Source organism: Zea mays, chromosome 2 (assembly GCF_902167145.1).
Source record: "Zea mays cultivar B73 chromosome 2, Zm-B73-REFERENCE-NAM-5.0, whole genome shotgun sequence".
Classification (NCBI taxonomy): Eukaryota; Viridiplantae; Streptophyta; class Magnoliopsida; order Poales; family Poaceae; genus Zea; species Zea mays.
The window spans coordinates 202,211,375-202,234,237 of NC_050097.1; the positions used below are offsets into that span (position 1 = coordinate 202,211,375).

The 22,863-nt window shown below is 49.9% G+C and overlaps 1 pseudogene; it reads right to left on the reverse strand.

Annotated features, from left to right (window-relative positions):
- LOC103649216 (asparagine synthetase [glutamine-hydrolyzing]-like) overlaps nt 1-22,863 on the reverse strand; it is a 47,241-nt pseudogene that overhangs the window by 24,050 nt on the left and 328 nt on the right.

The following is a 22,863-nucleotide window of genomic DNA, read 5'->3' on the forward strand; positions in this document are numbered from 1 at the left end:
TATTTGAAATCCAAACTCAGGTTTGAATCTAGAACTGAAATTAAAAAAAAATTAGAAATGGTGAAGCCTCACTTCTGTCTTAACCATCCAGTTCATTTGCTTTCTAGCCAACACGATCCATCCACTCCCACGTCCTTTTTTTTATTTTTCTAGTCATGGGTTGTGTCACACTGTCACATTTTCTATTCATTTTTCTTGCCGTGGGAGCTAGTCTGTTGGCTCCTTTCCTAGATACGTCGTCCCAGGCCCTGTAACAAACATCGCGGGTTGTTGCGCATGCCAAACCCATCGCGCGCTGGGCATCGATGTCGTTGACCGCGAAAATCTCCAACGGACGGAGCCACCTCCCCAGCAAATAAATAGGAACCGACGCCCCCTTTTATTTTACCCCCACATCATGCAACTCCATCCGACATGGCGGGAGAGAGAAGGCCGAGAGGGAGAGGTAGTGAAGGTACCCGGTATGACCCGCTGGTGTCTCCGTCGTCGATCTGCTCCTGCAATATCGGAACTGTGTGCTTGCTGCGGGATATTCAGTCATGGTCGGCCGGGTCGGCGCTAACCTTGGTAAGCTTTGTTTTCCTCTCTGCGGTATTACATAAACTATCAAGGTTTCCATTTCCGGTTGGCTGGGGCAGTGTTGGGCGAGCGCTTGGGATTTAGACACCACTGGCGGATTCTCGAGGTGGTCTGTGCCATGGGCACGTCTGCCTGTATGGCGCACGGCCGGCCCTAGGCTGGGCGTCTGGAGGTAGAAGAAAGGGGATAACGGCTCATCGGGAAATGAATGGCTAGGATCTGATCTACATAGCGAATTCACAATAGTGTATCGTGGCCGTTGTTGCTCGGATGGCCGGCTGTGATTAGATCGAGGGTACCGTTTCGATGAACTCGCTCCGGCCCATCCGATTGTAATCCTGCGTCTCAAATTTAATATCGAGGATTTTAAATCGCGCCCGTCAGTCGGTAATCCGAGGGCTGGTAATGCATACCGGTTCAGGTGATGCTCGATCTAATCTAGTCCATCAATCCTAGCTTGGACGGCACAGATCGGTGCGTACCCCTTCGGCCTAGAAATTTTCTAAAGAGCCCCTCGTCTTATTCCAAATAAACCACAGCTCTGTCTGTGGGAATCCAGAGTCTGGGAACAATTGCTAGTTAGACCCTGTAGTTTCTGATATTTATGCGCCCAGTCCAGAGAATTAGAAAATCCAGTAAAAGTAATTAGAAAATGATTTTTAATGAGAAAATAAATGCTAGAAACTTGTATAATTCATAGAAAATTCATATTAAGTCCAAATTGATCCATTCCAGTTCCTATAATTTTGTAATATTATTGTTTATCATTTTATGTCACTGTTTTGACATGAAAGCCATATTAAAATTGACACCCTAATTAATCTTGTACAAAACACCTAGAATCTTTGGAAATCCATAACTTAAAATCTATAACTCCAAAATTAATAATTCTTGTTCCTATGATCTTGTTTTAATATGTAGGTTATTAATATGTATTTTGCATATATGTTTGGCGTGATGTTAATTTTGCCTATACACTGTTTGTATTGCTACGACTAGTGTGAGGTCACGAGTCATCTGAAGAGCAAGTTGGTACCTGAAATCTCAAGTGCCAGGCAAGTTGTGCCCTTGATCATTTCTTTTTACCCAGTCATGTTCTGATTAATCATAATGATCTGCATAGGTTAATTTTGATGGGACCCAATAGGTTACCCTAGTTTGATTATCTTTATACCTTGTTACCACTGAACTTTTTGGGTAGTACTTGCTAGTGCTTTATGTGGTTTTGGGTATGAAGATACATTACTCATGATTATACTTTTGTTATCCGTTGTTATTTATCGTTCATGATAAGATCATTATGTTAATTGGAACATGGAGCGACCACCCGGGAAAACAGTGCTACCACAAGGGTATAATGGGACGCCCTTGGCTGATTAATTAGGAAAGCTAGTGGAGGACTACCTTACCCGAAAGGGGCAAGGGCAGTAGGGGAGTGGTCAGTGTAGGGAGACCCTCGGGAGGATTTTGCTGTGATGGCGGTCCTGCAAGGGAATTCCTGCATTGGAGCTTCCTATAAACTGTAGCGGGTTTTCTGAAGCTAGTGGAACTTTGTAAAGGCCTCGTAGTGTTACCCTGCCTCGCCTCCTCGGTAGAGGTGTATGGGAAGTCGCGATCCCTTGGCAGATGGGTAACATGACTTGTGGGTAAAGATGCGCCACCTCTGCAGAGTGTAAAACTGGTATACTAGCCGTGCTCACGGTCATGAGCAGCTCGGACCCTCACATGATTAACTTATGGAACTAAATTCAATTTGTCATATGCATTGCATCGCAGGTGATGTTGTTACTTCTGTTCTACTATTTAATTGGGTTGGTATTTACTTATACTTAGTAATTGCTAATAAAATTTTGACCAACTTTAAAAGCAATGCTCAGCTTCAACCATCTCCGTTGGTAAGCCTTACACTTCACATGAGCTCCCATCTTTGGCGAGTTCATTCACATTATTCCCCACAACTTGTTGAGCGATGAACGTATGTGAGCTCACTCTTGCTGTCTCACACCCCCCCCCACAGGTCAAGAGCAGGTACCACAGGATGAGGCGCGTGGAGGATGCGGTGATGAGTTCGTGAGTGGTCTAGGTCGTCGTCTCCCAGTCAACTTTGGGTTGCTGGACCGTTGTCTCCTTATAATGTAATTATTTATTTTGTATAGAACTCCTGTTATATATAAAGATGTGACATTCGATCCTGTGCCACTATACATCATATGTGTGAGACTTGGTCCCAGCATATCTGGTGTTTATGTTCGCGCCCGGGTCTTGGTGCCCCTAAAACCCGGGTGTGACAGCTAAAAGGGGGGAACCCTCTCTGCGTCGAATTTTTTCCTCGAAAAAAGATCCTTTCTGCCAGAATGTCTTTCGTGCTTTTTGACTACTTCGAAAGTGGATCCTGAAAACGACGAAGTACACGTAAGCAGCCAAGGCTGACCGAGCCGAGGGACTCCTACGCCTCCGGGATATGGATACCTCACTCATCACCTTCTGCGATAAGTAACTCACGTTCGGATAAGTGATTCCGCGGACCGAACAAGTCTTCACGCTCGGAAGCTCTTCTGCCGGAGCGATTCTTCGAGCCTCCTCAACTGCGTCGGTGACAGAACCCCATGGACGGGTAAGAGTGCGCGTAAGCGGCAAGGCCGACCGAGCCGAGGGACTCCTACGCCTCCGGGATACGGATACCTCACTCATCACCTTCCGTGAGAAGCAACTCTCGCTCGCACAAACAATTCTGCTACCGACAAAAAAGTCCGGGTACTCGAAACAAGAGGAAAAAAGACGCAGCTTTACAACACGGCGAGGGTGTGTTTTGGCCTCGGCGGCCGCAGGAAACACACGCTACAAGACAATCCGATCCTGCAGGCTCGGATCTCGACGCTTGAAGGAAGCAGCAGCACCCTCGGCGTCGACAACACCTTCGGTGAAGTCCGACCCAGCCTCGGACGGCGACGCGGTCCGAAGACCTCCACTCTGAAGGACGGCGTCATCACCAAGCCCGGGCCGTCGCCGCCAGGGTCTTCTCCAGGAATCCGGCCCGAGCAGGCGGCTCGGCTGGTCACCCCGGGGCCTCGGCCAGCTGTCCTCCGAGGACGTCAGCCCGACCCGAGGCCTCGGCTGGTCAATTCCGGCGTCAGTCCCGCTAACGGACGACCCGGCCAGGCTCCGGCCGACCAGGTCTTCCTCTCGAGCCAATTCTGCCTCTGTTCGCGCTGACACCTCTACCCCTGGCCTCGGCTCATCGAAGAGCGGCCAAGGGGTTCCTTTAACTGAGCAAGAGAAGCCTCGGGCAACAAGGCTGACCGAGCCGAGGGACTCCTACGCCTCTGGGATACGGATACCTCACTCGTCACCTTTACACGGGGCGACTCATGCTTGGTGAAGCGGTTCAGACAACCAACAGGCGAGTCTTAGCGCTCGAAAATGAGGAAAAAACACGGCTCTGTGCCAAAATTACATACATGTTCAGGCCTCGACAGCCACAATGAACAAAAACACTGGCATTCAAAGTGCCATTACAAACGGAACTCCGGTTCCACCTCCGCAGGTACGAACAACCCCACTCGATGGGGGGGCCTGCGGAGCAACAAAAGACTGACGGGCGGCTCGCCGTCGCCCGCTCTGGCAGCAGCAACAACGACTCCCGCTCCGGGTGGCCGAACTGCAGCAGCGAGGGCCTCAGGGCGGATGCTGCTGCAATCTTGCCCTCGCCCACGCCGACGCTCGAGGGGCGAGGACAAGTACAAAGAGCCGGAGGCCCGAAGCGCGGATGGCGGCGGTGATCCCGTTGGCAACGGGGACTTCTCGAGCCGCCTCCGCCTCGGCACCGACGACAGGGGCTGTCAGCCCTCCGGCAGATCCCCACTCAGATCCTCCCGGACGAGTGGGGCACCGACCTCCGCGCAGAGGCGCCGTACCGGTGCAAAGGCAGGACCGCCTCAAAACACGAACGCCGCCCTAGCAGCGCGCGACATCTTGGGCGGTCCTCCCGTGCACACGACGCGGCAGCCGCCTTCCGGCAAGTGGGGGCACCGGGAGCCAAGCCGACGCGTCCGACGCGCTGAGGCTGACGACGCCCGCCGTCGACCAGCCCCGCGTTGTCGAAGTCCGACCCGCCCGCAGGGCCAGTGGGCGCCCTCTCTCTCGAACGCCGCAGGAGAGGCCGACCCACGGACCCGCGCGGGAGGTAGAGCTCCGGCTCAACCCGGCCTCCACCCCAGCGAGGATGATGAACATCCTTGAAGCTGAGGGTGGGACCAAGATCGCAGCCCGGCTTGCTTCTCCCCACCCAGGGGCTGGTGGTCACCGTCTCGGGTGACCGCCGGCGGAGGGGTACAGTCGGGCTGGCTGATGAAAATCCTTGAAGCCGAACGATGGCTGAAAGGTACCAACTCCCGCGGAGTTGCGTTCCTCCAACGATGAAGCGGAAAGACGGCGGGAATCCCCCATCCGGGGCTTGGAAGGTGGAAGGACACGATGCATAAGGGAGCGCGAAGACATGGTCGCCTTCCAAGGGGGTCACCCTCCTTTTAAAGGCGACTCTCCCTACTTGCGTCCCCAGCTGTCGCGGGCTGAGTCTTCTCCAACACGCTCCAAGGTCTTCCCCTACGGCGCGGGGGCTGGGTCCCACACGTCATGCAAGCCGGCTCAGAGCAGAAGAAGCCAAACTGCCGTGCGCGGTGCATACAACCGCCCAGCGGTTACAAGCGACTCTCCACTTTTGCCCAGACCAGCGGGCGAAAGGGCAGGCAGCCATGCAGGCGGCATGCAACTGCGCCAAGTGGGCGCACTTCTCCGACTCCCAACACGCCCGGCATGGAGTGAGAGCACCTAGAGGGGGGGGGGGGGTGAATAGGTGATCCTGTGAAACTTAAACTTATAGCCACAAAAACTTGTTAAGTGTTAGCACAATAATCGCCAAGTGGCTAGAGATGAGTCTCAACAAAACACAATACCACAAAAGATCAACACAGAGAAGACACAGTGGTTTATCCCGTGGTTCGACCAAGTACAAAACTTGCCTACTCCACGTTGTGGCGTCCCAATGGACGAGAGTTGCACTCAACTCCTCTCAAGTGATACAATGATCAACTTGAATACCACAGTGTTATGCTTTTCCTTTCAATATCCTGTTTGCGAGGAATCTCCACAACTTGGAGTCTCTCGCCCTTACACTTGAGATTCACAAAGAAATACGGAGTAAGGGAGGGAAGCAACACACACAAATCCACAGCAAAATGCGCACAACCACGACCAAGAATCGAGCTCAAAAGACTATCTCAAAGTTCTCACTAGAACGGAGCTCGAATCACTGAGAATGACAAACGGATGCGCAAAGACTGAGTGTGGATGATCAAGAATGCTCTAAGGTTGCTTGGTGTTCTTCTCCATGCGCCTAGGGGTCCCTTTTATAGCCCCAAGGCAGCTAGGAGCCGTTGAGAACAAATCTGGAAGGCCATCCTTGCCTTCTGTCATTGGGCGCACCGGACAGTCCGGTGCACACCGGACAGTGTCCGGTGCCCGATTCCTTTCCTTAAATGGCGAAGCCGACCGTTGCAGATCTGGGAGCGGTTGGCGCACCGGACATGTCCGGTGCACACCGGACAGTCCGGTGCCCCTTCCGACCGTTGGCTTGGCCACGTGTCGCGCGCAGAATCCGCGGTCGACCGTTGGCCCAGCCGACCGTTGGCTCACCGGACAGTCCGGTGCACACCGGACAGTTCGGTGAATTTTAGCCGTACGCCGTCAGCAAATTCCCGAGAGCGGCCTCTTCGGCCGAGGCAGCCTGGCGCACCGGACACTGTCCGGTGCACCACTGGACAGTCCGGTGCCCCAGACCGAAACAACCACTTGGCTATACACAGCCAACTCCCCTCTTTTCTTCTTCTTCCTGTCTCTGATACTTAGACAAGTATATTAGTACATAAAACCAATGTACTAAGACTTAGAAACATACCTTAGCTCTTGATTTGCACTTTGTTCATCCATGGGCATAGATTCACATTTAAGTACTTGTGTTGGCACTCAATCACCAAAATACTTAGAAATGGCCCAAAGGCACATTTCCCTTTCAATCTCCCCCTTTTTGGTGATTTATGCCAACACAACATAAAGCAACTAGAACAAGTGCAAAATCACTTCAAATAAAACTCAAATTGATTTTGATTCAATTTTGGCATATATGGATCATCCTTTGCCACCACTTGGTTTGCAAATCAAACCCAAAATCCTATCTCTAAGTCAAATCCACTTGTAGAGACATAAAGAGAGGTTCTCCAAAGAAATTTGATTCAAGAATCCAAAACTCCCCCTTTTTCCCATAATCAACACTTCTCCCCACAAGAGGCCAACTTTTGACAAAAGAGACAATGCAAGAGTTTTGACAAACCAAAAGCTCTATCCTACTGTTTTCAAAGTTTCTCAAGTGGTAGCTGATCCATTTATTGCTTTGGCCTTTATTTTCTCCCCCTTTGGCATCAAGCACCAAAACGGGATCAATCTTGGCCCTTTAACCCCATTGCCTCACCAAAATCTTCAATTAAGAGCACATAGGCAATAAGAGTTTAAAGATGAACTTGGAATAAATTACCCCCTCATCGGAGTGCAGTGGAAGTCTTTCATGGTCCAAGTCCACCTTTTTCCCTTTCAATCCTCCTTCGAGACTAAATCATCAAACTCAAACACATGGTTAGTCTCCAAGGGTCAAGTTGTAACACATCTCCCCCTAAACATGTGCATCACTTTGCAACGGACTTGTGAGGTCCAGGGAGTGTTTGTACAACTTGAGCACCATAATAAGCAACAAAATGCAGAAAGGAACATGATCATAAGGCATAGATACCTGTATGCTACAATTCAATCCAAGTTCCGCGAATCTAAGACATTTAGCTCACTACGCAACCTGCAAAAGGTCTTCTCATCTAGAGGCTTGGTAAAGATATCGGCTAGCTGGTTCTCGGTGCTAACATGAAACACTTCGATATCCCCCTTTTGCTGGTGGTCTCTCAAAAAGTGATGCCGGATGTCAATGTGCTTTGTGCGGCTGTGCTCAACAGGATTCTCCGCCATGCGGATAGCACTCTCGTTATCACATAGGAGTGGGACTTTGCTCAGATTGTAGCCAAAGTCCCGGAGGGTTTGCCTCATCCAGAGTAGTTGCGCGCAACACTGTCCTGCGACAACGTACAGCGGTGGATAGGGCAACAGAGGTTTGTTTCTTAGAGTTCCACGACACCAGGGACCTTCCTAAGAATTGGCACGTCCCTGATGTACTCTTCCTATCGACCTTACATCCAGCATAGTCGGAGTCTGAGTATCCAACCAAGTCAAAGGTAGACCCCTTTGGATACCAGAGCCCGAAGCAAGGCGTAGCAACCAAATATCTAAGAATTCGCTTCACCGCCACTAAGTGACACTCCTTAGGATCGGATTGAAATCTAGCACACATGCATACGCTAAGCATAATGTCCGGTCTACTAGCACATAAATAAAGTAAAGACCCTATCATTGACCGGTATGCTTTTTGATCAATGGACTTACCTCCTTTGTTGAGGTCGGTGTGTCCGTCGGTTCCCATCGGAGTCTTTGCGGGCTTGGCGTCCTTCATCCCAAACCGCTTTAGCAGATCTTGCGTGTACTTTGTTTGGGAGATGAAGGTGCCGTCCTTGAGTTGCTTCACTTGGAACCCAAGGAAGTAGTTCAACTCGCCCATCATCGACATCTCGAATTTCTGCGTCATCACCCTGCTAAACTCTTCACAAGACTTTTGGTTAGTAGAACCAAATATTATGTCATCGACATAAATTTGGCACACAAACAAATCACCATCACATGTCTTAGTGAACAGAGTTGGATCGGCTTTCCCAACCTTGAAAGCATTAGCAAGCAAAAAGTCTCTAAGGCATTCATACCATGCTCTTGGGGCTTGCTTAAGTCCATAGAGCGCCTTAGAGAGCTTACACATGTGGTTGGGGTACCGTTCATCCTTGAAGCCAGGGGGTTGCTCCACATACACCTCCTCCTTGATTGGCCCGTTGAGGAAAGCGCTCTTCACATCCATTTGAAACAACCTGAAAGAATGGTGAGCGGCATATGCTAGCAAGATACGAATTGATTCTAGCCTAGCCACAGGAGCAAACGTCTCCTCAAAGTCCAAACCTGCGACTTGGGCATAACCTTTTGCCACAAGTCGAGCCTTGTTCCTCGTCACCACCCCGTGCTCGTCCTGTTTGTTGCGGAACACCCACTTGGTTCCCACAACATTTTGCTTGGGACGAGGCACCAGTGTCCAAACTTCATTGTGTTTGAAGTTGTTGAGCTCCTCCTGCATGGCCAACACCCAGTCCGGATCTAGCAAGGCCTCCTCTACCCTGAAAGGCTCAATAGAAGAGACAAAGGAGTAATGCTCACAAAAATTAACTAATCTAGATCGAGTAGTTACTCCCTTACTAATGTCACCCAAAATTTGGTCGACAGGATGATCCCTTTGAATCACCGCTCGGACTTGGGTTGGAGGTGCCGGTTGCGCATCTTCCTCCATCACATGATCATCTTGTGCTCCCCCTTGATCACACGCCTCCTGTTGATGAACCTGTTCATCGTCTTGAGTTGGGGGTTGCACCATAGTTGAGGAAGAAGGTTGATCTTGCTCCAATTGTTCCTGTGGTCGCACATCACCAATCGCCATGGTGCGCATAGCGGCCGTTGGAACGTCTTCTTCATCTACATCATCAAGATCAACAACTTGCTCTCTTGGAGAGCCATTAGTCTCATCAAATACAACGTCGCTAGAGACTTCAACCAAACCCGATGATTTGTTGAAGACTCTATACGCCTTTGTATTTGAGTCATAACCTAACAAAAACCCTTCTACTGCTTTGGGAGCAAATTTAGAATTTCTACCCTTCTTCACTAGAATGTAGCACTTGCTCCCAAATACACGAAAGTACGATACATTGGGTTTGTTACCGGTTAGAAGCTCATATGACGTTTTCTTGAGGAGGCGGTGAAGGTAGACCCTGTTGATGGCGTGGCAAGCCGTGTTCACGGCTTCCGACCAAAAACGCTCGGGGGTCTTGAATTCTCCAAGCATAGTCCTCGCCATGTCGATTAGCGTCCTATTCTTCCTCTCTACCACACCATTTTGCTGTGGTGTGTAGGGAGCGGAGAACTCGTGCTTGATCCCTTCCTCCTCAAGGAACTCCTCCACTTGCAAGTTCTTGAACTCCGACCCGTTGTCGCTCCTTATCTTCTTCACCTTGAGCTCAAACTCATTTTGAGCTCTCCTGAGGAAGCGCTTGAGGGTCCCTTGGGTTTCAGACTTATCCTGCAAAAAGAACACCCAAGTGAAGCAGGAAAAGTCATCAACAATAACTAGACCATACTTACTTCCTCCTATGCTCAGATAGGCGACGGGTCCGAAGAGGTCCATGTGTAGCAGCTCCAGGGGTCTTGATGTGGTCATCACATTCTTGCTGTGATGTGCTCCTCCCACTTGTTTACCTGCTTGACAAGCTGCACAAGGTCTATCTTTTTCGAAATGAACATTGGTTAGCCCTATCACGTGGTCTCCCTTTAGAAGCTTGTGGAGGTTCTTCATCCCCACATGTGCTAAGCGGCGATGCCACAACCAACCCATGCAAGTCTTAGCCATTAAGCATGCATCTAGACCGACCTCTTCTCTTGCAAAATCAACTAAATAAAGTTTGCCGTCTAATACACCCTTAAAAGCTAGTGAACCATCACTTCTTCTAAAGACAGACACATCTACATTTGTAAATAGACAGTTATATCCCATATGACATAATTGACTAACAGATAGCAAATTATATCCAAGACTCTCCACTAAAAACACATTAGAGATAGAATGCTCATTGGAGATTGCAATTTTACCTAGCCCTTTTACCTTGCCTTGATTCCCATCACTGAATATAATTGAATCTTGGGAATCCTTGTTCTTGACGTAGGAGGTGAACATCTTCTTCTCCCCCGTCATATGGTTTGTGCATCCGCTGTCGATAATCCAGCTTGAACCCCCGGATGCATAAACCTGCAAGGCAAATTTAGGCTTGGGACTTAGGTACCCAACTCTTGTTGGGTCCTACAAGGTTAGTGCAAATATCCTTAGGGACCCAAATGCAAGTTTTGTCTCCCTTGCATTTTGCCCCTAACTTCCTGGCAACAATTTTCCTATCCTTTCTACAAATAGCAAAGGAAGCATTTAAAGCACAATAAATTGTAGAGGGTTCATTCACTACTTTCCTAGGAGTATGGATAATATTCTTTCTAGGCACATGATGAATAGCATTTCTCCTAGACATATTTCTACCATGCATGTAGGAAGAACTAGAAGCAAACATGGCATGAGAGTCAAAATCATCATAAGCATTATAACTCCTATAAGCATTTCTAGTTTTTCTCCTATCATGATACATAAAAGCATGGTTCCTTTTAGTACTACTAGCCATAGGAGCCTTCCCTTTCTCCTTGGCGGAGATAGGAGCCTTATGGCTTGTTAAGTTCTTGGCTTCCCTTTTGTAGCCAAGTCCATCATTAATTGAGGGGTGTCTACCGATCGTGTAGGCATCCCTTGCAAATTTTAGCTTGTCAAATTCATTCTTGCTAGTCTTAAGTTGAGCATTAAGACTAGCCAATTCATCATTAAGCTTGGAAATTGAAACTAGGTGTTCACTACAAGCATCAATGTCAATATCTTTACACCTAGTACAAATTACAACATGTTCTACATAAGAATTAGATTTATTTGCTACTTCTAATTTAGCATTTAAATCATTGTTGACACCTTCTAGAGTAGAAATGGTTTTATGGTAAGTAGATAATTCACCAGAGAGTATTTCATTTCTTTTAATTTCTAGAGCAAGAGAATTTTGTGCACTAACAAATTTATCATGCTCCTCATATAAAAGATCTTCTTGTTTTTCTAGTAATCTATTCTTGTCATTCAAAGCATCAATCAACTCATTAATCTTATCTATTTTAGATCTATCTAAGCCCTTGAATAAGCATGAATAGTCTATGTCATCATCACTAGACTCATTATCACTAGAAGAAGCATAAGTGGAGTCTCGAGTACTCACCTTCTTCTCCCTTGCCATAAGGCATGTGTGACGCTCGTTGGGGAAGAGGGATGACTTGTTGAAGGCGGTGGCGGCGAGTCCTTCATTGTCGGAGTCGGAAGAGGAGCAGTCCGAGTCCCACTCCTTGCCTAGATGCGCCTCGCCCTTTGCCTTCTTATAGTTCTTCTTCTTCTCCCTCTTGTTCCCTTGATCCTGATCACTATCATTGTCGGGACAGTTAGCAATAAAATGACCAAGCTTACCGCATTTGAAGCATGATCGCTTTCCCTTGGTCTTAGTCTTGCTTGGCTGTCCCTTTCGACCTTTTAGCGCCGTCTTGAATCTTTTGATGATGAGGGCCATCTCTTCATCATTAAGACCGGCAGCCTCAATTTGTGCCACCTTGCTGGGTAGCGCCTCCTTGCTCCTTGTTGCCTTGAGAGCAATGGGTTGAGGCTCGTTGATCGGACCATTCAAGGCATCGTCGACGTATCTCGCCTCCTTGATCATCATCCGCCCGCTTACGAATTTTCCGAGTACCTCCTCGGGCGTCATCATCGTGTACCTGGGATTCTCACGAATATTGTTTACGAGATGAGGATCAAGAACAGTAAAGGACCTTAGCATTAGGCGGACGACGTCGTGGTCCGTCCATCGCGTGCTTCCGTAGCTCCTTATTTTGTTGATAAGGGTCTTGAGCCGGTTGTAAGTTTGGGTTGGCTCCTCTCCCCTTATCATTGCGAATCGTCCAAGCTCGCCCTCCACCAACTCCATTTTAGTGAGCATGGTGATGTCGTTCCCCTCGTGAGAGATCTTGAGGGTATCCCATATCTGCTTGGCGTTGTCCAAGACGCTCACTTTATTGTACTCTTCCCTGCACAAAGATGCTAATAGAACAGTAGTAGCTTGTGCATTTCTATGGATTTGTTCATTTATAAGCATAGGGCTATCCGAGCTATCAAATTTCATTCCATTCTCTACAATCTCCCATATGCTTGGATGGAGAGAGAATAAGTGACTACGCATTTTGTGACTCCAAAATCCGTAGTCTTCCCCATCGAAGTGTGGAGGTTTGCCAAGAGGAATGGAGAGCAAATGCGAATTCGAACTATGTGGAATACGAGAATAATCAAATGAAAAGTTTGAATTGACCGTCTTCCTGTAGTCGTTCTCGTCGTCCTTTTGGGAAGAAGTAGACTCATCACTATCGTTGTAGTAGACGATCTCCTTGATGCGCCTTGTCTTCTTCTTCTTCCCCTCTTTACGCTTGTGGCCCGAGCCTGAGTCAGTAGGCTTGTCATCCTTAGGCTCGTTGACGAAGGACTCCTTCTCCTTGTCGTTGATCACGATTCCCTTTCCCTTCGGATCCATCTCTTCGGGCGATTAGTCCCTTTTTGAAGAGAACGACTCTGATACCAATTGAGAGCACCTAGAGGGGGGGGGGGTGAATAGGTGATCCTGTGAAACTTAAACTTATAGCCACAAAAACTTGTTAAGTGTTAGCACAATAATCGCCAAGTGGCTAGAGATGAGTCTCAACAAAACACAATACCACAAAAGATCAACACAGAGAAGACACAGTGGTTTATCCCGTGGTTCGGCCAAGTACAAAACTTGCCTACTCCACGTTGTGGCGTCCCAATGGACGAGAGTTGCACTCAACTCCTCTCAAGTGATCCAATGATCAACTTGAATACCACAGTGTTATGCTTTTCCTTTCAATATCCCGTTTGCGAGGAATCTCCACAACTTGGAGTCTCTCGCCCTTACACTTGAGATTCACAAAGAAATACGGAGTAAGGGAGGGAAGCAACACACACAAATCCACAGCAAAATGCGCACAACCACGACCAAGAATCGAGCTCAAAAGACTATCTCAAAGTTCTCACTAGAACGGAGCTCGAATCACTGAGAATGACAAACGGATGCGCAAAGACTGAGTGTGGATGATCAAGAATGCTCTAAGGTTGCTTGGTGTTCTTCTCCATGCGCCTAGGGGTCCCTTTTATAGCCCCAAGGCAGCTAGGAGCCGTTGAGAACAAATCTGGAAGGCCATCCTTGCCTTCTGTCATCGGGCGCACCGGACAGTCCGGTGCACACCGGACAGTGTCCGGTGCCCGATTCCTTTCCTTAAATGGCGAAGCCGACCGTTGCAGATCTGGGAGCGGTTGGCGCACCGGACATGTCCGGTGCACACCGGACAGTCCGGTGCCCCTTCCGACCGTTGGCTTGGCCACGTGTCGCGCGCAGAATCCGCGGTCGACCGTTGGCCCGGCCGACCGTTGGCTCACCGGACAGTCCGGTGAATTTTAGCCGTACGCCGTCAGCAAATTCCCGAGAGCGGCCTCTTCGGCCGAGGCAGCCTGCACCACCGGACACTGTCCGGTGCACCACCGGACAGTCCGGTGCCCCAGACCGAAACAGCCACTTGGCTATACACAGCCAACTCCCCTCTTTTCTTCTTCTTCCTGTCTCTGATACTTAGACAAGTATATTAGTACATAAAACCAATGTACTAAGACTTAGAAACATACCTTAGCTCTTGATTTGCACTTTGTTCATCCATGGGCATAGATTCACATTTAAGTACTTGTGTTGGCACTCAATCACCAAAATACTTAGAAATGGCCCAAAGGCACATTTCCCTTTCATGGAGGCCCAGGCCCACGCGTCATGCAACCGGCGCACCGAATGCTTCGTGCATGCAGCTGCACCGCCACTTGCGCCACCACCGCGCCACCTCGACTGCGGAACCAATACCGCGACTCGAGGCGACCCAGCGCACGACCCAGCAGCGCCAGCCTGGCGCGACGGTCAATACGGCCAAAAATGGGCCAGCAGTAATGGCGGTGGCAGGCGGGCAGGAGCAGCGGTCACATCGTCAGCCAAGCCTACGTCCCATCCAGGGGCGACGAGAGAACCCTCTCTCATGGCGTGAAGACAACGCGCCCGTGTTCCGTTCCTCGAACGGCTCGCGCACGCGCAATGGCCGCCTCGTGAACCACTCGCCCCGTCGCATTAACTCCGCAGCGGGACAGGTGGCGCCTCTGGCAGGAGAAGCGGGCGACGCTTCGCCTTCACCATAATGACCGCGTCAAAAAAGGTACGCCGCGTCGTTCGATTTCATATCCTTTTCCTTTTTTCCTCTTTCTCTCTCTTGCAACTGGGACCGGGAAAGGGGGATACCCCGAAAAGGATCCTTCCCCGTGAAAGAACCAGGCTCCGAGCCTCCCTACTGATCAGAGATTCGAAGGCTGGCCCCTCGGAAGGGTTCGATAACCGCCTCAAATCGCGTGGGCTCTACACCCACTACTGGTCAGAGGTTCGAAGGCCGGCCCCTCGGAAGGGTTCCACGGCCGCCTCAGGCTACTCGGGCTCCGTGCCCACTACTGATCAGGGGTTCGACGGCTGGCCCCCGAAGAGTTCACAGCCGCCTCAGACACAGAGCGAGGGATGACCATGGGTACGTTTGATACATAACCAAGTCTCGGGCTGCGCTCCCGAGGTACCCTACGACATTTCCGAGACCAGCGGGAACGATCTTGTAACGGAATCCCACCGGAGGGAGGCATCGAGCCCTCGGACCCCGTCGCCAGGGGACCGGGTCCGGCAGATCACCCGCAGGTACTTTTGGGCGTGCCTCTGGGCCCCTACCCGACCCCTAACGAACGGGGCACGAACGTACACTCGGATTACCCGCTTGCAGCTCACCGGAGACACCATGTTCGGCGCCCATCGAGGGCAACATGGCGCTTTCCCCCCTCCTCCTTGCGGAAAGGCGACGCAGGGGCGTATGTAAAAAAGTCGAGTCTGTCCCTGATCGCCCTCTCGCCCTGTGCAGAGGCTCGGGGGCTGCTCTCGCAAACCCGGCTCCGGCCGAACCGTTGACAGCGTCAACATACCAGCCCGAGAACTTGGGACCCGACCGTACACCCGGGCTACGGCCAGCTCGCATGAGGGACGACCAGACCAGCCGAAGCATTACGCGAGGCATTAAGACCTCGGAGGAGTGAAACCACTCCTCCGAGGCCTCGGGGGCTACACCCGGCGGGTGCGCTCGCGCGCACCCACCGGAACAAAACGCAACCGAGAAAGGCTGGTCCCCTTGCAAAAAAGTGCGACGAAAGCCTCCAAGCGAGTGCTAACACTCCCTTCGAGGCTCGGGGGCTACTGTCGGGGACCATAATTAGGGGTACCCTCAAGGCTCCTAATTCTCAGCTGGTAACCCCCATCAGCATAAAGCTGCAAAGGCCTGATGGGTGCGATTAAGTCAGGGATCAGTCCATTCGAGGGACTCGATCACGCCTCGCCCGAGCCTAGCCTTGGACAAGGACAGCCGACCCCGGAGGATCTCCGTCTCGCCCGAGGCCCCCCTCCAGTGGCGAACATATTTCCGGCTCGCCCGAGGCCCTGTCTTCGCCAAGAAGCAACCCTGACCAAATTGTCGCACCGACCGACCAAATTGCAGGAGCATTTAATGCAAAGGTGGCCTGACACCTTTATCCTGACGCGCGCCCCCCAGCCGACAGAGCCGAAGTGACCGCCGTCACTCCGCCGCTCCACTGACCGGCCTGACAGAAAGACAGCGCCGCCTGCGCCGCTCCGACTGTGGTGCCACTTGACAGAGTGAGGCTGACAGGCAGTCAGGCCCGGCCGCAGGCACCATAGGAAGCTCCGCTCCGCCCGACCCAGGGCTCGGACTCGGGCTAAGCCCCGGAAGACGGCGAACTCCGCTCCGCCCGACCCAGGGCTCGGACTCGGGCTAAGCCCCGGAAGACGACGAACTCCGCTCCCCCCGACCTAGGGCTCGGACTCGGGCTAAGCCCCAGAAGACGGCGAACTCCGCTCCACCCGACCCAGGGCTCGGACTCGGGCTAAGCCCCGGAAGACGGCGAACTCCGCTCCGCCTGACCCAGGGCTCGGACTCGGGCTAAGCCCCGGAAGACGACGAACTCCGCTCCGCCCGACCCAGGGCTCGGACTCGGGCTAAGCCCCGGAAGACGACGAACTCCACTCCGCCCGACCCAGGGCTCGGACTCGGGCTAAGTCCTAGAAGACGACGAACTCCGCTCCGCCCGACCCAGGGCTCGGACTCGGGCTCAGCCCCAGAAGACGACGAACTCCGCTTCGCCCAACCCCAAGGCTCGGACTCCGCCCTGGCCTCAGCCGACGGTCTCCGCCTCGCCCGAACCAGGGGCTCGAACTCGACCTCGGCCACGGAAGACAGACTCGACCTCGGCTTCGGAGGAGCTTCCACATCGCCCAACCTAGGGCGCAGACCAGCCACGTCAACGGGAGGCGCCATCATCACCCTACCCCGAGCTGTCTCGGGCCATGGGGAACAAGACCGGCGTCCCATCTGGCTCGCTCCGCCAGATAGGCAATGATGGCGTCCCGCATACTCTGTGACGACGACTACTCTCAGCCCCCTTACGGAAGCAAGATGACGTCAGCAAGGACTCAACAGCTCCGACAGCTGTCCCTCCGCCAGGCTCCAGCACTCCTCCGACGGCCACGACATCACACCAGCTGGGTGCCAAAATCTCTCCGGCTGCCACAACGGCATGTACTTAGGGCGCTAGCTCTCCTCCGCTAGACACGTAGCACTCTGCTATACCCCCCATTGTATACCTGGATCCTCTCCTTACGCCTATAAAAGGAAGGACCAGGGCCCTCTTAGGGAAGGTTGGCCGCGCGGGGACGAGGACGAGACAGGCGCTCGCTTGAAGCCGATCGCTCCCTCTCCCGCGTGGACGCTTGTAACCCCCTACTGCAAGCGCACCCGACCTGGGTGCGGGACGAACACGAAGGCCGCGGGATTTCCACCTTTCTCACGCCTGTCTCTGGCCACCTCACTTCCCCCCTTCGCGCTCGGCCTCGCGTCGACCCATCTGGGCTGGGGCACGCGGCGACATTCACTCGTCGGCTTAGGGACCCCCCGGTCTCGAAACACCGACAAGTTGTTTCTTTTTATTTTTTTTCCAGCTGCAAAAACTTGGCGGTCAAGTCGAGCGCTCGTGCCCCGCATTGATTCGTCTCTCGGACGCCTTTCTGCACGCGTGCAATTGCTGAGCTGCATGAGGCCGCAGAAAAAGTTCGTTGAATGTGGACCCATTTCAGTTGCATCCAGGGATTAGGGTGTCTGCATTATCGTGCGTCTACCAGGAAAGGGAAGAAACGGGCAGTTGGGTCACAAGAAATCTCGGCTGCCGTTTAAAGCGCTCATCACAGCGTCAGGCGCGGGGTGGCCACGAGCGCGCGATCCGCAGGAGCTGTTGCAGCGGCTCACAGGATGGGCTGCAGAATGGGCTGCACCAATCGTTGGGCCGCATACACCGCTACACAGGCACTGCTATGGTGTTATTTGATTAGTGCCATACCGGCCACCCAGAGCGTCGAAACGTGACTTATAAGCGTTGGTGTGTGTTGTTTGTTATTCAGACTAACGTCTCTGGTGCCGCAGCAAGATGATTTTTTGGCGCGAGGCTGTACGACTACGACCGTCGGAGGCAGAACGACAGAACGGGTCATAGGCAGAACAGGTCAAAGGCAGACTACTATTGCTTACTTAATAAGTAGTAGAGATACTTAAATTATGATAATTCATAAACAGTTCAATATATACTTATATAATTTATAAGCTGGATTATAAAAATCTAGAAGAAATCAAACATAATCTAAATTGGAGGGACTAAAATTTAGAACGTGTTTGGCATGACTCTAGAGTAGAACTCTAAGGAGAAGTTATCAAGAGTCCGTCAAACACCCTAATTCTATAGTTGCAAACACTATAGAGTTTTTAGAGTTACAATACAGATTTTTAGAGTATCTCTTCTGCTGCTCAAAAACTCTAAAAAGCAACAGATATGGTGTTTGAAGTTATCTACCCACCACCACCACTAGTTATGAGAAAATAATTTAAACTCTAGAGCAAAGTTACTCCACCTAAAGTTTTGGAGTAGAGCTCCGCTGGAATGGAGTGGAGCCATACCAAACACGACTTTAGTCTCTAAACCAAACACCTCGATAGACTATCTACAAACAACGTTCTCTAAATTTCATTCACTAAAAACATATTCTATCTTTTATACCATACTCTAAAAAGATTCTACTACTTCCATCAAAAAATAATTTATTTGACTAAACATATATTTATTAATTAACCAACGAATATAGTTTGTATATATATCTACATGTATTATCATTTTTCGAACGTGAATAGAATATAACTATATTTTGGAACAGAGAGTTTTTTCTATATATTCTTTATCTCCAGCGTCCTCTAAAACTTTCGTTACAATATTACCAGATTTGGTATTTTATAGTTTTTCTCTATTTATGCAAATAATCATCGTCCCTTACCATGGAGTAACTATTCATTAAAGATCCGTTCAAATTTCTTCTAGTTAAAAGCTGCTAGGCTTTGAAGCGTTCTCCGCGTTTCTCGCATGCCTGGGTGATGGTATCGCGACACGTCTCGCGGTCCTTCACACGTCACAGGAAAACTATCTGGAGAAACCAACACACAATAACACAAATCAACAGTGTAGGCCACCCTCTGTCTCTTGTCCAATCCACTCCATTTTTCTATCCCGCACGACCGTGCTTCACGGACATACGGATTCCGCCCCGTGTCATCGCTGGCAGAGCCCCCTTCTCACCTCCGGTCGCACGCGGACCTGGTCCGCTCACCACACCACCGTGTTCCTCCCTACCATGCCGCCTCCGACATCCCGCTCTTGCTTGTGCTCCTACTGGCCCCACCGCCTGCGACGAGCCTCTCTGCTTGCTGCTAGGGCCTCGCCGATGTGGATCTGTCCACCCGTCTCCTCCACCACCAGTCACCAGTGACCCGTCGTCGTCTCCGCCTCTGTGACACGGCGTCCGCGCGCGAGGGGATGGCTTCGTCCACGACTGCCCCGAGGGTCGTGCCGCGACTGGACGGCTCCGACCGGGACTTCGACGAACGGCGCGGGCACGACCGGATCTGCGACGGAGTGCACGAGGGCGGCCGGGTCTGCGGGGTTGCGGCCGGATCTGCGGGGTTGCGCCGCTGTAGCCAGGTGAGTGCGCCGCCTCAGCCTCTCCAACAGCGCAAGCATCGTGGTACAGGCCGGTGCGCTGCTGTAGATCTTAGGTTTTCCAAAATCGCCGTTGGCTACGTCAGTGCGCCGGTGTAGATCTTCTGTCCAGCTCGTCGCGCGTCGCTGTGCTCCGGTGCTGTGCCCATAACGTTAGGTGAGGGTTGTTCAGCGGATTTTAAAATCCCACAAATCCGTCTCGTCGCCTGTGCTTTTCCAACAGCGCAGACTCCCTGTTCTTCTGTCCTTCGCCGTAGCGCCCATCCCGCTGCTTTCTACTACATATATGGAGCCCCTTCGCTGGTGTCTTTCTCTTTCCGTCGGCCTGCTACTCGGCGGAAGCGCCTTTCTCCTCTCGACTCCGTCGCCGTCGTCCGTTCATTTCTTCCAATGCTAATTTCTCTTGTCTCGGTTCCTGGAGCTCATGATGTCTGTTGTTCTTGTAGATCTGCTACGTAGCAGAAGGGCAGACACGCGCAGGTCGTCTCTTCTGCACCTATTCGAGGTGAGCCACTCCTTCCACCATTCCTCTCCTTGTTATGTTGATTTGGTGTCCATGGATAGTCTCTCTGCATTTTTCCAGATTAGGTGTGGTCATCTGGCATTTTCTTAGATGTCATTATGTCGCACATCAGTTTCTTGGAACTCTACTTTTTTGGGGACAAACAAAGCTGTGTCGTGATTCATTTTATCCTACACATTTTACCGCTACTTTCTCTTCTGTTTGCATGCATAGATAGTTGTTTCCCTGTTGGGCCAGATAGCAGCACTCGTTGACTAAGAGAAGACATATCTTTTGTAAACCTGAAGTAGTTCTTGCAATGTAAATGTGAGCACTGTAGGAACAATAATAGAAAACAGCTATTAACAAGCGCAGATTCATCAATCGAACTTAAATACTGAAAACAGTCCTAGAATGTGAGCAGCAAAGTTTAAAAATTTCGACCATATACCAAAGTAAATCAGGCCAAAGACAGTAAACGACTACTTGACTACTGCAATGATTAAATGATAAGCAATTAAGTAGTATCAGAATGTTGTTTAGTACAACTATTATTTTGAGCATTACACTTGCATTTTTCTGAAGGCTAGAGGAATTCAAATAAGCTCTGTGCACAATGAAAATAATAGTTTACAAAATGTTTCAAGAATTGGAATACAGGATAGGGAAAGCCATTTGTGTAAAATTGGCCCCAACCATGAGTTGTGTAAGATATTTGTTCAACAGCCAATAACAAATGATCAAAAATTATTTCCTGAAGAGAAAAGCAAAAAAAAAACTACTATCTACTCACTGCGTTTCATAGTCCCAAACAGATTATCATTAGACTTTTTTAGAAATCCTATAGATCATGCGATCTTGAGGTACAGACATACAAATGTATGCAAGATTAAAACATGGGTGCTGAATCAGCAAGCATTGTGTCAAGAGCTTAAATTATGGTGTATAGATGACACATGGTTCAACTTAATGCACCTATGTGGAAGAAATAGTATCATGTCTCTTGGCCAAACAAGTTTCAGTAAACCACAAATAACAGAATCTAATGAGACAGCAGAATGTACGTGTACCTTAGATAATATGGGCAACTATCAAATGACTCAGAGATGTCACTCACATCAACCGTTGCATTAATCAAATCCTCCTTTAGTAACTGACACCGACCAGATGATATATTATCTTCAGAGATAAACTGGCTCTGGCCCTCCGTCGTTTCACATTTATTAAGTGGGTCTGCTAATAGACCTGCAACAGTGTGTACATAATAAATGGTAAACCAATTGCGTGCAAAAAATATTGTGCATCAAGCACTGAAGAATACTTGAGGGGAGACGTTATGTCTGTACTATCATATAAACAGCTGCGAATTCAGAACTCTAGAACTAAGAAGCAATAGTTTACAAAGAAACGACGATGACAAATATGAAGTCTCACCACAAGACAGCAATGAACACCGACCTCTTCCAAAGAGAAAGGATGAGGCTTTGCCCCGTTTAGATGACAAATGATCCTGAATATCATTGAAATGTGAGTGTTGCCCCAGCTGGATACTACTGCAAGTGCAAGTGCAGGATAACACTGAAGTGCTTGATTTCTCCTCATGAGGTTGCTCAAATATCTACAATCACATTAAGTCTGCCTGCTGTGATTGTAGATATTTGATCCTGAATATCATTGAAGTCTGTCTGCTGTAGTATCCTCATGAGGAGAAATCAAGCACTTCAGTAACTTCTACTGATTGAAAGAGAAGTTAAAGGACATAATAGAAGTCCCACCATGGAATATTGTGAAATTAGTCTGCACCAGGGCTCCTGACGCCTGCTGGTGCCTGCAGCCGGGTTATTCAATAACACAACCAAACTATCCTTGCTTCTCTTTATCTTCTCCGATAGGTCCTCCGACAAATCCATGACTCTCTTCATCTTTGCCGATAAATCTTTATCATTAGTCCCCTGCTTATGCACTCTTTTGGTTGAATATAGCCTTTATTTAAGGCAATCTGTCTCTTTCCCTTTCGCATAAACAACCAGGCATTCATTATGTCTTTGAACAACTACTATCGAACGCATGAACACACTTGATCAGCCATCCGCTTCGGCGCCGGCACATGCGTCGCGTTATGAGATTTCGTTGTACTCTCAGCAGGTTCGTCAAAAGCGGCCAGGTTAGTGGCTGTCAACATTTTCATGCTGCCTGTATCTACTACTGCTCTATGCGCGTACTAAGATGCGTGTGCACACCGTTTGTAGGCGACAAGTCCTTACTCGACTTTCCTACAGCGGTTGCCACCGCTAACAGACACCACCGCAAACAGAGGATGTGTCGTACGGTTGCGTCTGCTGAACGAGCATGTGCAAACAACGGTTTTCCCCTATCGTCTATCTTTTCAAAATAATCATTATGTTTCATGCGTGCTGCGTGTAAACAAAATCCTACGAATTTATGCTCGACTTCCTACTTATAGTTAGCGCGGATGCAGCCTCACCGCCTCTTGAACGATCATACGTCGAGCTGCTTAAAGGTGCTTGTGTGCCACCTGGATTATTTTCTCTACATACTTCTAAAGTAATCCATACAACATTTACACATCTTTGCTTGTAGAGACCTACAAAGATCGCTCATACTATGG